Source organism: Heterocephalus glaber, unplaced genomic scaffold (assembly GCF_053883595.1).
Source record: "Heterocephalus glaber isolate CG9 unplaced genomic scaffold, H.glaber_assembly_v1.0 deba00001755, whole genome shotgun sequence".
Classification (NCBI taxonomy): domain Eukaryota; kingdom Metazoa; phylum Chordata; class Mammalia; order Rodentia; family Bathyergidae; genus Heterocephalus; species Heterocephalus glaber.
In genome coordinates, this window is record NW_028258453.1 from 2,651,346 (window position 1) to 2,663,700 (window position 12,355).

General features: G+C 40.9%; 1 long non-coding RNA gene across 3 annotated transcripts in view; it reads left to right on the top strand.

The window, feature by feature from the left end:
- LOC101708188 (uncharacterized) overlaps positions 1 to 12,355 on the top strand; it is a 392,264-nt gene that overhangs the window by 79,365 nt on the left and 300,544 nt on the right. The window contains exon 6 of one of the 3 annotated variants that reach the window (XR_015447370.1): positions 2,250 to 4,518. The exons of the other annotated variants lie outside the window; for them this stretch is intronic. This is a non-coding gene — a long non-coding RNA (uncharacterized LOC101708188). The remainder of the gene's footprint in view (positions 1 to 2,249; positions 4,519 to 12,355) is intronic. 3 annotated transcript variants of the gene reach the window in all.

Consider the following 12,355-nt stretch of genomic DNA (forward strand, 5'->3'; position numbering starts at 1 on the left):
TTCTCTTCTCAGACTCAGTATGGTACCAGCTGTGTCCCTCAACCAGCTGGTCTGCCCCTGGGTCCCTCTTGTGATGGACATTAGGTAGGAGTAAAGACGGTGGTCCCCTCCTGGTCTGAAGGAATAGAACATATGCTCTGTATCTGCCCTGTGTGCCACAGGTGGCACGACAAAGTAGTATCTGGCCTGCCCTATGATTCAGGTGTTCTGAGCTGCTCACCTCTCAGTAGGGTCTCTACCAAGGTGGAGCTCTTCCTCTCCCACCTGTAGGGTGTGCATGTACACACAATCACACCTCATGTAGGATTCACACATACGACATCCTGCCCCCCATCTCTGATCTTGGTGCTTTGCTTTTCTGAATGGATCCTTGGACCCTTATGGATCTTTCTAAACTAATTCGACTCTGCTTGGGTCTGGTAGGGCTGGGGTTGTCTTTGTCCTTCCTGTCCAATGCACCTTTTGGCTCTCTTTCTTTTCCTCTCCTTGTGCCCTGAGGGTAGCAGATGTACCTGTGTGGGTTGCTGCTCAGCAAACCCCTCTGGCTGCACAATGCCCATGCCCTTAAAGGTGAGGATGGAGACAGCAGAGGCTCATGGTAACAGTCACATTTCCCACTCTTTACTAGAGCTCATCTTTCTTCTACTCTGACTCCCTTGTGACCTCATCCAGCCTCATGGGATCAACACTGAATAGGACAGAAACAGTCTCTACTCTCATGGAGCTCAAATTCCTGCTGGATCTAGAAGTACAAAAGTCAGAGTGGACAACTGATAAAAAATAATACTTGTTGTCATAAGAGTTTGTAAAGGAAAGGATGAGGCTGAGATGCTATAAATTATTCTGTGATAAACATCTTTCGCCCCAATTATTTCTCACTCTAGAGTGTTATAAATTCTCTGAAATGGAATTATTAGGAAAAACTGTGATCATTTGTCAGCTTCTGCATACATATTTTCAGGGTTTTAAAGTGGAGATGAGAAAGAGAAATTTGGGGTGCTGAGGGAGGTAGGTGTCTAATATTTTGAGCCAGGAATTAAAGAAAAAAATAACCATTACTATTAGTGTTTTTAAAATAGCACTGTATATTAGCCCAATCAGGAAACAGATACCATATGGTAATTTGAATAAGTAAGATTTAAAGGAGGACTATTAACTCTATCAGGCTTATTGACTATAGTTTCTTTTTTTTCATATTTTATAAGTACTGTGATGATAGGTATTTTAATATATACAGACTAAACAATGACAGTAAATCTCTGATTTAGATAATATGAATATAGTAACTTAGTTAATAAAATCAGTACTAGCTTCTACTTCAAATACAGTTATATTATTCTTATGTAAATTATTCTGATATTTGGAAATACTTTGCTCTTTTAAATAGATAAACATTTGCCTTGCAACTTTCCCACTTTCTTCCTTTTTTTTTTGGTTGTTTAAAATGCCATCACTTTTTAATCAGGAAAAAGAAAAAAGATTTCAACCTAATTTTCAAATTACTTTGCCAAACCGATGAAGATTTTCTATGTGTGATACTTAACTGAGGGTTAAAAAACATTTCATTAACTTTAAAGGAGAGTGAAAAATATAGAATTTTCCTAGATTTCAATGACAAATCCATTTTCTTTTGTTGTTTCTAACCAGCCTGACATAAATGAGTCTTAAAAGAAAACTTGAATACTGTCCAGTTGATGTAGACTGAAGGACTTATTTTTTAAAAATACACATCCTCTGTTGTTTTCATCTTAAGTAATAACCATTGGAAGCAGAAACCCTTGACTATAGTTTCTTATGTTCTGTATCCTGGTGCTCTAGTATTTGGGGCATTAATCCTAAACAATTCCCCTCAGGGGGCTAGTTGATTCTTGGAGAGAGAAAATGCCTTTGCTATGAGCATGCCTTTGGTATACAAACCAACCAATCAGAACCTCCTTTCCTAACCATCTCCTCTATCAACCTTTCACACACCCCCTTCTAGAAATCACCCCGAGGTTAAGTATTTCACAATCATGAGCCACCCCTCTGTCCCAGAGCACACTGAAATTTTTCACTCTATCTACTCTACACATCCTATTCCTTTTTATGAAAATGCCAATTAGGGCTGGGAATTTAGCTCAGTGCTTCTGCTGCCTGCCTCACAACTCACAAGCACAAGGACCTGAGTTCGATCCCCAGTACCAAAAAATAAAAATAAAAAAGCCAATAAAGGTTCTCTTCTCTCTCCTTTGCCTCCTGGCCAAGCGCAGTGCTTCCCTGTGGCCCTGGTTTCCTGTCCTCCTGTCTCTAGTGATCTGTGAGTATGAATTTCCACTTTCTGACAACTCTTTCCATGTCTGTGTCTTACTATGCTTGATTAAAACAAATCCTGGGTACATTTGAACACATCAGGGCATTACCTACCAAAAAAGAGTGAATTACAAGGAACATAGAAACAACAGATAAGTGGCCATTGCCTCTAGGGCTGTAACAGAACATCAAGGAAGGAACAAATATGGAAGAAGTCCTCTATCAGGGCAGAATCCAGATCTACCTGGTAGCAGAAGCCCCTTTTTTTCTCTAGCCTCCACCCCACTGCCCTCTCCTGACCAAGTCTAACATGGTACACTTGACAAGGAGACATGTCTCTGCATCTTAGGAAGGCAATGGAGAATGGGTTTGAGTTGAGGAATATAGTCATTTCTGAGTATCTAAGGGGAATGGATTTCAGGATTCCTCATGGATATAAAAATCTGTGAATTTTATAAAATAACAATGTTTGCACATAATCTAGGCAATCCTCTGATGTACTTTACATTACTTAAAATACCTACTAAAATGTAAATGCTATGTAATAGTTGTTGCACTATATTGTTTAGGGAATAATGGCATGAAAAACATGTGTACACGTTCAGTGTGGAGGCATCCCCCCCCCCAATTATTTTTGATCTGCAATTGGCTGAATCCATAGATATGGGACCCCATGAATACAAAGGCTGGCTATATACTAATTCTGGTTCCTCCTTGATGGAAGGTCATCTAGGCTTCATTCACCAGTGCTTTTGGCTCTGCTCGGTAAAGGCTAACCACCAACCTGTAGCCATAGGAGCCCCTAATTCATTGGTCAGTGATAAGGAGCCCTCAGTTTGTAATGTATGGTGCGTGCCCTAGAGGGCTGGGTAGCACACCACAGTATCTGCAGCGGGCACTCATCACACACAGTTTATACTTACTTATGTGTTTTCCTTATTGTCTGTGTCCTCACACTCAGTGCAGGTTTTAGGAAGGCAGGGGTTTTGCCTGGTTTACAGCCTGCATCCAGAATAGTCCTTTGCACATAATACGGCCATCCGTCGTTCACTTTTAGGCAAATCAGTGAATAGATTTTCCATGGATCTCACAGAAAGGATGTGGGCATCAAAGATTTGGGGATATTGGAGTATTTGTTCATGAGGTCCCATTGCTAATCAAGGGCTAGTAAATACAGGGACATCCAGAGCAGCCCACACCTTTCCTTGCAAAATGACCGTGTCCATGCCAGGCTTGAAGCTGCAAGCCCGAACAGTTTTTAATCCTTCTGGACAACCAGCACAAGGCTGGAGATGGCTCATTTTTCAGTTGGAAACTGCAGCCCACAGCAGCTGCACTGGCTCAAGTTCACTGGGCTTATTTTACTGCAAAGGAAGATGTGTGTAACTGCAGACAAGGAACACAAACCTAATACTCCAACTCCCCAAAGATTTCAGCTTCTCTTTGCTCACCAAGCTGTTTGAACTCCTCAGCTGAGATGTTCTCAACTCATGGACTAAGGACACCATCAACCTGTTCAATTTGTTCCTTGGTCTCAGGGTAAGAGGAAAATTCCCACTCCAGGTATTTTTTTTTATACTAGTACTGTTTTGGGAGGGAGGGTCTGTATTTCAGGATAATTTATTTTGCTTTGAGATGAAAGTCTGTATAGTTATCAATCTCAGCTACCACTAAGTTATCATAGACTTAATGTAAAAGGCCAAATACTTATCTGGTATTCTTTTATCCACCCAGAATTTTTAAGATGAGATCCAAGGAACAGAACCTAGTCAGGATTTGGACTTTGGCACCTAACCAATGGTCCAGGTAACTCAAGTGGAGACAAGTACAAATTCCAAATTAAGCTGGTGATAAATTTACAGACCAGCATGGAGTTTCTCCCTCAGCCTGCAGTCAGGGCTTTTAAAATGATGAAGGGTCTGAATACATGATTCAAAATAATCTCAGGAACCAGCACAGAGTTCAGAAGCTTTCTCAGTGCTGGAGAGATCGATGGGGTTTGAAATGAGCTATCATAAATCAAGGGTGAGAAGCAAGTCCTGCTTCTGGCTGGGGAGGCTTGGTGTGAGCAGTCATCTAAGAGGCCGTAGGGCAGAGGTCTTTCTTTAGGGAGAGCCGTGCAGCTCCAGTGCAGGGCTGGTATTCAGGAAGAAGTCTTTGGAAGAGCACACTTCTGCCTAAAGCAGCACAAGAAGACCCGGTTCCCATCAGACTTGGGCACCAGAGAAGGTAGGGAATAAGGATCTGGTGGTCTCAGGGCCTGGCTGAGCAGCTGGTTCAGCAGGCAGTTGGTCTCTCATTCAAACTACAGGAATGATAAGAGTAGCAATAGGTTTGTTGGAAAGATTAAATGAAGCACTCTGTGACAAGTATATGGCACTTATTATTAATATTACTATTATTATTTTGGAATTTTTGAAACAGAGTAGAGCTATATAGTCCAGGGGGAGCTCACTATAAAGCCCAGCATGGTGTCAAACTCATGGCAATCCTCCTGTTTCAGCCTCCAGAGTGCTGGGATTATAAGTATATCCCACCACTCCAGGAAAGTATATCACCACTTAGCACACAGTAAACATTAAAATACTTCAGAAATTACTATTTTCATTATTAACATGTGAACATAATGGGGTTTGATGTGGCAAGTTCTTCAAAGCGTGTCTTTCCCTTTAAAGTGAACTCTTCAGCTGTGTGTGGTGGCCCTTGCCTGTAATCCCAGCACTCTGGGAGGCTGAGGCAGGAGGATCACGAGTTCAAACCCCATTGGGGCATGTTAGCCACTAACTGAGACCTTATCTCAAAATAGAAAAATAAACAAGGGCTGAAGATGTAGCTCAGTGTGAAGACCCTGGGTTCAATCCCAAGTATGGAGAAGCAATTGAACTTTTTAGTTCCAAATCCACTGGGATGCTTGGAATATTTCAAGAGTTGTGAGAGCTTAAAATAGACCAGCAAGTGCACTGGGTTAGGTGTAGCCTTGTGCAAAGAAGGTAAAGGACACTTCAGGCAACATATCAAACAGATTCAATTTTTAAAGAATTGGGAATAAACAATCTTGGAAAATATATTTTTGAACATATATTAAGAGTACATTTATCATAAAGCACATTAACTTTTAATACTCATAAAGATTAAGTTCAGTGTGGGTAACAGAAAAACTTATTTTCTCTTACTAAAGAAAGCTGTCAAGCTTTGTGAGTCTATGATCATCAGCAACCCAGACTTCTGTCTCATTGCTCTGCCACCCCAAGGATTCTGCCTCATGGTTTGAAATGGCTGCCTGGACTCCAGCCTTCATGTCCATGTTTCAGCAAGCAGAAATGAAGAGAAGACTCAGAAGGGCAGGTTGGCTTCCTTGAAGAAGTCTTCCCAGAGGCAACACATGTTATCTGCTATCACAGTCTGTTGTCTAGGACTTTGTCATGGGGCCAAAACTAGCAGCAGCAGTGGCTGGGAAATAGTCTCTATTTTACGTAGCCTTGTGTTCAGTTAAAAGTAGGAGATTCTTTTACTAGGAAGAAGGAGTAGATTCTGTCCTGTCATGTGTCCCTTCCCTTTGTCCCTTAGCAGATGCAGTCAGCCACATTGGACCAGTACTTCTGAGGTGTGTTTCTGACTTTTTTTTTTTTTTTTTTTTTGGTACTGGGGATCGAACTTGGGTCCTTGCACTTGCATAGCAGGCGGTGAAACCACTGAGCTAAATCTCTGGCCCTCTAAGAGGGTTTTAAAGCTTTTTAATATTTATTTATTTAGGCCCTGAGGATTTAACCCAGGGCCTTTGCACTGAACTATCCCCAGCCCCTTTTTTGAGTCTTGCTATGTTCCCCAGGCTGAGCTCAACCTTGTGCCTCAACTTTCCTGCCTCAGCCTCTCAGAGTGCAGAGATTCCATGCATGTGCACTGTACCTGGCTTATTGTTTTTATTTTGCTGATTAGAACCTTTAAATTTAGAGACAATGGGTTCCTGCTCCAAGATCACACAGCAGGAGCTGGAGACAGGGCTGAAGCCAGATCAGTCTGACGCACAGCCAAGCCCATTCTTCTTCCTTCCCACTTTAAACTGTGGTGCAGACAGATGGGGAGGCTTGGCATGGAAATTCCTCCCTGGTCACAGGACTGTGAGGCCGTCCAACACACGGGCACCAGGCAAATGGCTCTGGAAATGAAGAACGATGGCTCCTTGGCCTGACAAACCCTCTGCTGGTCTCATGGCAAATGAGGTGTGCGTCTGGTCAAATGGGCCAGATTTGGGGGCTGGGCTTTGCCTTGAGAAGCTTCCCTGGGGAAGAAGGAAGGTTTTTCCAAGTGTTTTCAGAGGGAACATCTTGTTTTCATTCTGGTTCATCTTCCAGGACCTCATTCTGCCCGCCCTTCCATAAATTTGTTGCAAGCCTGCTACCTTTTCCTCTGTTTGCATGGAGAAATTATGGGGAAATGTCTTAATTCTGGTGAACTTGACACCACCTAAATCCTTTCACTGCAGTGAAAGAAAGAAACCAGAGAATCCCAAACACATTCACATTGGAATAGCTGGAAAGACAGGAGGGTCAAGGAGAGGAGGAAACGCTCTGGCTGATATTGGATGGAGCCATCACTGGGGCTCAGCAGTGCACCCTGCAGCAAAGAGCTGGGGGCTCCTGAAGACTGTGGGACACGACTTTCTTAATAATTGATAACTCCTGTTCAGTATGACCACTTCATTCAGGCATTAGAAATGTCTAAGGTTACCAGGCTGCAGAGCACCAAAAAGTCATACCATCTTAGTTAGGGGCATTACAATGCATCAGAAGGAAATGCCTTTGGAATCACCTACCCTGGCTCTTCAATAGCTATGTCTGTTATTTTCTAGGCTTTGACCTGAGGTCTTTCAGCACCATCCCCTTCTCTAAAATAGGGATAATGATGTCTGGTTTGCACAGGAGATTTTAGAAGACATATCCACAGATACATATGTAAATATCCTCAAACACATCTCTCTAGATGTGTCTAAGACATAAAGTGCCACAGTAACATGTTCCACCGAATAGAGGATAAGGGCACATTGTTCTTTTAGTTGGAGACCCACATTGGTTCCATTAGGCAATATGTATCACTTATCTGTTGCTAGGTAACAAGCCACTCCAAAGCTTAGTCCCTTACAAGAGTCCAGTCTGCAGCTCTAGGATGGGGCAGGGCAGCAACTTGTTTCTCCTGAGCACTTTTCCACCTTCACAAAACACTTCTATGTCATATGTTGATCATTAAGGCTTGGACGAAAACAGGTCCAAGGAGGCAGTTTAAAAGTAGCACCTCGAGGCCTGCAGATGCTTCCTTCCAGAGGTGGAGGACCTTCTCATGTTTCCCCACCTCACACACAGAAGATGCAGACCTCTCTCCCCACCTGTACCCCAGAAAGTCAGGGCCTCCTCAGGGTTGAATTTGCTATGTCTCTGTCAGAGATGATTGTGGGGTAGAGGCTGCTATGGGACTGAATGTGGGGACTGGGTTGTGGGTCTGCATGTGGTGTGTGTGAGCATGCTGCTGTGCACAAGTGTGTAAGAAACAGCTGGGTGAGTCCAGGTGGCTGTGCAGGCATGAGCCTGCGAGCATGATGTGAAGGCAAGTGTTTGTTTGAGCCAGGACACACACAGCACATCAGTGTGAGCAAACTCCAAACTGCCCAAAGGAAAAAGAGGACATGCACTACTTTGGAGCACTACTTGGCTCCCTAGACTGCACCTCCTCTGCCATCGCTGGTCCGGCACATCTTGGATTTAAAGTGCTTGAAATACAATATGATCCTGCCGGTTCGGGTGAAGCCTGGAGAGTCTATGAACAGCTTAGGGGAAGAGAAGGCACTGAGGTTCCAGGAACTGGGGAAGCCATGAGCAGAGAGGGGGCTCTGTGGAGCAAGCCAGGCCAGCATATCAGAGCTCAGCAGGTACCACCTTCCTCCTGGCGATGGGCAGTGGGTGTCCTTGAGGAGAGGAATGTTGTGCATTGTGAACTGGTATTTTTCTTTTGGTCTCTACCAGCCCTTGCAGACCCCTGTGGGTTCTTTCTGGGTTCAGACATGCCCAGGACATATGCCTATTTTCTGGACAACTGAACTCTACAGAACTTGGGGCTGAAAGAGTAATGGAACAAACATCTTTTCCTTCCTCCTGCATCCCTCTCTCTCCCTCCTTCCTTCCTCTCCTCCTTTTCTCCATATCTCCCTCCCTCCCTCCTCCTCCTCTTCTTTTACTTCTTCCTGTACCTCCCATTCCCTTCCCTCTCTCTCCTCCCCTTCCCCTTTCCCCTTTCCCTTCCTCCTCCTTTCCCTTATTCTTCTTCAAGAGCACTTCAAGAGCAGAATGAGCTTTGCCTCTGCTGCCTGGGAAAACAATAATTTTTCTCTTTTCTTTCTTGTGTTGTTAACATCCCCTTCTCTTCTACTTTCAATTTCTGCGTATGTTTCTCTGGGTTTGTTTATAGTTTGGGATGATTGGTGGGCTTTCACTGAAAGAAACAATAATAAGAATTATCTCACAGAACACTTTCAGATATGTATTTTATTGTGGTCAGTGATATTTGGGACGAGAAGTAATGGTACAAATTATTTTAACTTTGAGTGTATACCTTGTGACAAGTGTTCCTTTAAGAGCCACATGCATGATATTATCCACAATATGGATGAGAAAAATATGGCCTAGAAACTGTGGGTGACTTCACGGTCACACCAATGGTAAGGAGAAGGGACCAAGGTGCATACTCAGACTTCCTGCCCCCATGAGCACTGGGCTCTGATCACCATGCTTTATGGTATCAGTTAAGTGTGTGGTACAAATATTTCAGGTGGCACCACCCAAAGAATGTAAATTGGCCTTGATATTCACTTGGCATTGGTTCCTTGCCCCTGGCTGCTTATCTGCATCAGATCTTGTTTTTCTCAACATCAACAACTTCCACTATTTTTAGGAACACTGCCTAACTCCAACCAGGGTGCTTTCTTATGTCTACAAATCAGCTTTGGTTGTTCTTTGCTGGTACAGCAGAAATTAAAACCACTCGCTTTTCTTTTTTCTTTTTTATAGGCATAGAGATGTTTATTTTGGAGACTTGGTACATGCATATAACATATCTTGATCATTTTCTTTTTTTCTTTTTTTCCCCCATTAACTTCATTGGTACATTTAAGGTATAAAATACAGTTACATTCATCATTGGGATCTTGTACCATTACATGAGTCTCTTGGTTCTTATTTTTTTTCCCCTTCCCTTGCCCTCCCTTCACCCCCTGCACCCTTCCCTATATGCAAAGACTTTGTTTCCATTTTTTTTCTCTTCTCATATTTTTTCCTTTCCCTTTTTTCCCTTCCCCTACCCCTCCCAATTCCCCTGCTCTCTTAGACTTTTTCTTCCTGTTACACAATATCAATTATACATTTTTAAAATTACAATATTAAGATCTAGGAGACATTACCACAGATTTTACAAAATTTAAAAGGATATAGAAAGCATATTACAAAAATCTTTTTTGAAATAAATTTGACAGCTTCTAAGAAGTACCTTGGCAGACAAATTAATGAAACTAACTCTGGAGGAAATATAAAATTTGACTAGCACCTATTAAAGAAAGTATATTCCTAGCTTGAAAACCTACCTATATGACAACAACAGGCTTGTATACATTTTAACTGATAAATTACATCAAACATTTAAAGCAGAAAAAAGAAGGAACACTTCTCTCATTTTAGGAAATCAACATTGTGCTAATACTGGATAAAGATAATAGAAGAAAAAAGTATGAACATAGACAGAAATTTGTTTAACAAAATAAATTATTAGAAGTCAGATCTGGCAGTATGTAGAAAGTGGTTTTATTATAGGGATGGCAGTGTTGGATCAACATTGGAAGATCCACAGCCAAAAGTCATCACTTTAACAGAGGAAAGGAGAAAGCCATATGATCCTGTTGGTAGTTGGAGAAAAACTATTGGACTAAATTCTACAGCTGTTCATGATAAAAGCTATCAGGAGACTAGAAGTGGAACAGAACCTTCTCAACAGATCAAAGACATGTACTCCATACTTCCAGGAAAAATGCCTTATATGAATGGAGAAGATACAATGCTTTCTCCCTAAGGTGGGGAACAAGGGCAGATATGCCTACTGTCCATTAAGCTCTTAAACAGAGGCCCAAACCAAAATAGTCTGGAAATAAAATGACACAAGTAGGATAATAGGATTGGATAGGTCGAAGTAAAATCTTTATATGTAGATGAAATGATCATCCACAGAGAAGATATTAGGAAATCTCTAGGAACCCCTAGAACTTGTATTTGAATTTAGCAGCATTAGAAAACACAAGGTATATATAAAAATTCAGGTCTGTGTATACTTGCTATAAATGAAGAATTGGATATTGAAATTTAAAAGTTATGTAGGAGTACAAAGGACCTAGAAAAGTTAAAAACAAAAACAAAAACAAAAACAGTATTGGAAGATGTTTAGTACCTAATTTTAAGACTTCTTCTAAAGCTACAGTAATCAAGGCTGTGTTGGTGTAAGGAAAGACATATAGACCATTGGAATAAAACAAAGAATCTAGAAATAGAACCACACATATATGGTCCACTGAGTTTTGAAAGATTATTTAACATTAGCATTTTATAGACTATAAACTCAATTCAAGAGCTGAGGAAGAGATAGTTTTCAGCAAACAGCACTAGAACACCTGGTATCCATATATAAAAAATTAACCTTAACCCTTTATTTCCATACATAAAAATAACTTGAAGGGATCTATGAACCTAAATATGAAAGCCTAAAGGTATAAAACTTCAGGAAGAAATTATAAGGGAAAATGTGTATGAATTTAGGGTAGGCAAGAACTACCTAGGATACAAAAAACATGATGTATAAAAGAAAAAAAATGATAAATGAGATGCCATCAAAATTTAGACCTTTAAATGACATCATTAAAATGAAAAGTAGTCCTTAAACAGACCGTATTTACAATGCATATAACCTATGACCAGAATATATAAAGAATTCTTAGAGCTCATTAATAGATAACCCAATTAAAATGTAGACATAAGAAGATGATAAATAGCCAGTATAGCACAAGGAATGGTGTGCAATTCTAGAATCAGAAAAATACTAGTCAGTACAATAATAAGATTGAATTATACACTCATTAGGGAGATGAAGTTCAAAGTTTTAAAAGCCTTGTCATGACTTTTTCTTTTTGTTGGATTCTCCCCCTTTGTGTTTAATTTGTCACACCCAATGGATTCATTCTGCTGGGTTTCCTGGGGTTGTGATCCTCATTGTCTTTTCCTAGGGTATTGTCTAAAATTTTTTGGAGTGCCGGTTTGGTATTCATGAAGTTCCTGAGGTGCTCTTTATCATGAAAGTATCTTATTTCTCCATCAATTTTGAAAGATAATTTTGCAAGGTACATCAATCTCGGTTGGAGGCTGTTTTCCTTTAGGGCTTGAAATACATCACTCCAAGCTCTTCTTGCCTTGAGAGTTTGCATTGAGATGTCTGCTGTGATTCTGATGGGCTTTTCTTTGTATGTGATTTGTTTCTTTTCTCTCACTGCTTGTAGAATTTTGTTCTTCTGTTGGATTTCTGGAATCCTAACTATTATATGCCTATGTGTAGATTTATTTTGATTAAGGCTAGCTGGAGTCCTATATGCATTACTTACCTGTATGTCAAGTTCTTTTCCCCTGCTTTGGAAGTTTTCTGCCATCACTTCTGTGAAGAGTTTTTTTTTTATGTCATCTGCACTCTCTCCTCTTTCTTCATTGACTCCAATCAGTCTTATGTTATTCTTCTTTGCATCGTCTAGCAGCTGCTGGATTGATTTCTCATGTTCCCTTACAATTTTAAAGCAATTTTTCTTTTCCTTCTCACTAATTGCAATCTTATCTTCTATATGTGAAATTCCATCCTCACATTGGTTCATTCTGCTGTGCAGACTTTCGATGGAGTTTTTAATCTCTTGGAAATCTGTTTGCATCTGTTTTATGGATTCCATTTGTTTCCTATGTTGGGATTCCATCATGTTCCTCAGATCCTCTATTTTTTTTAT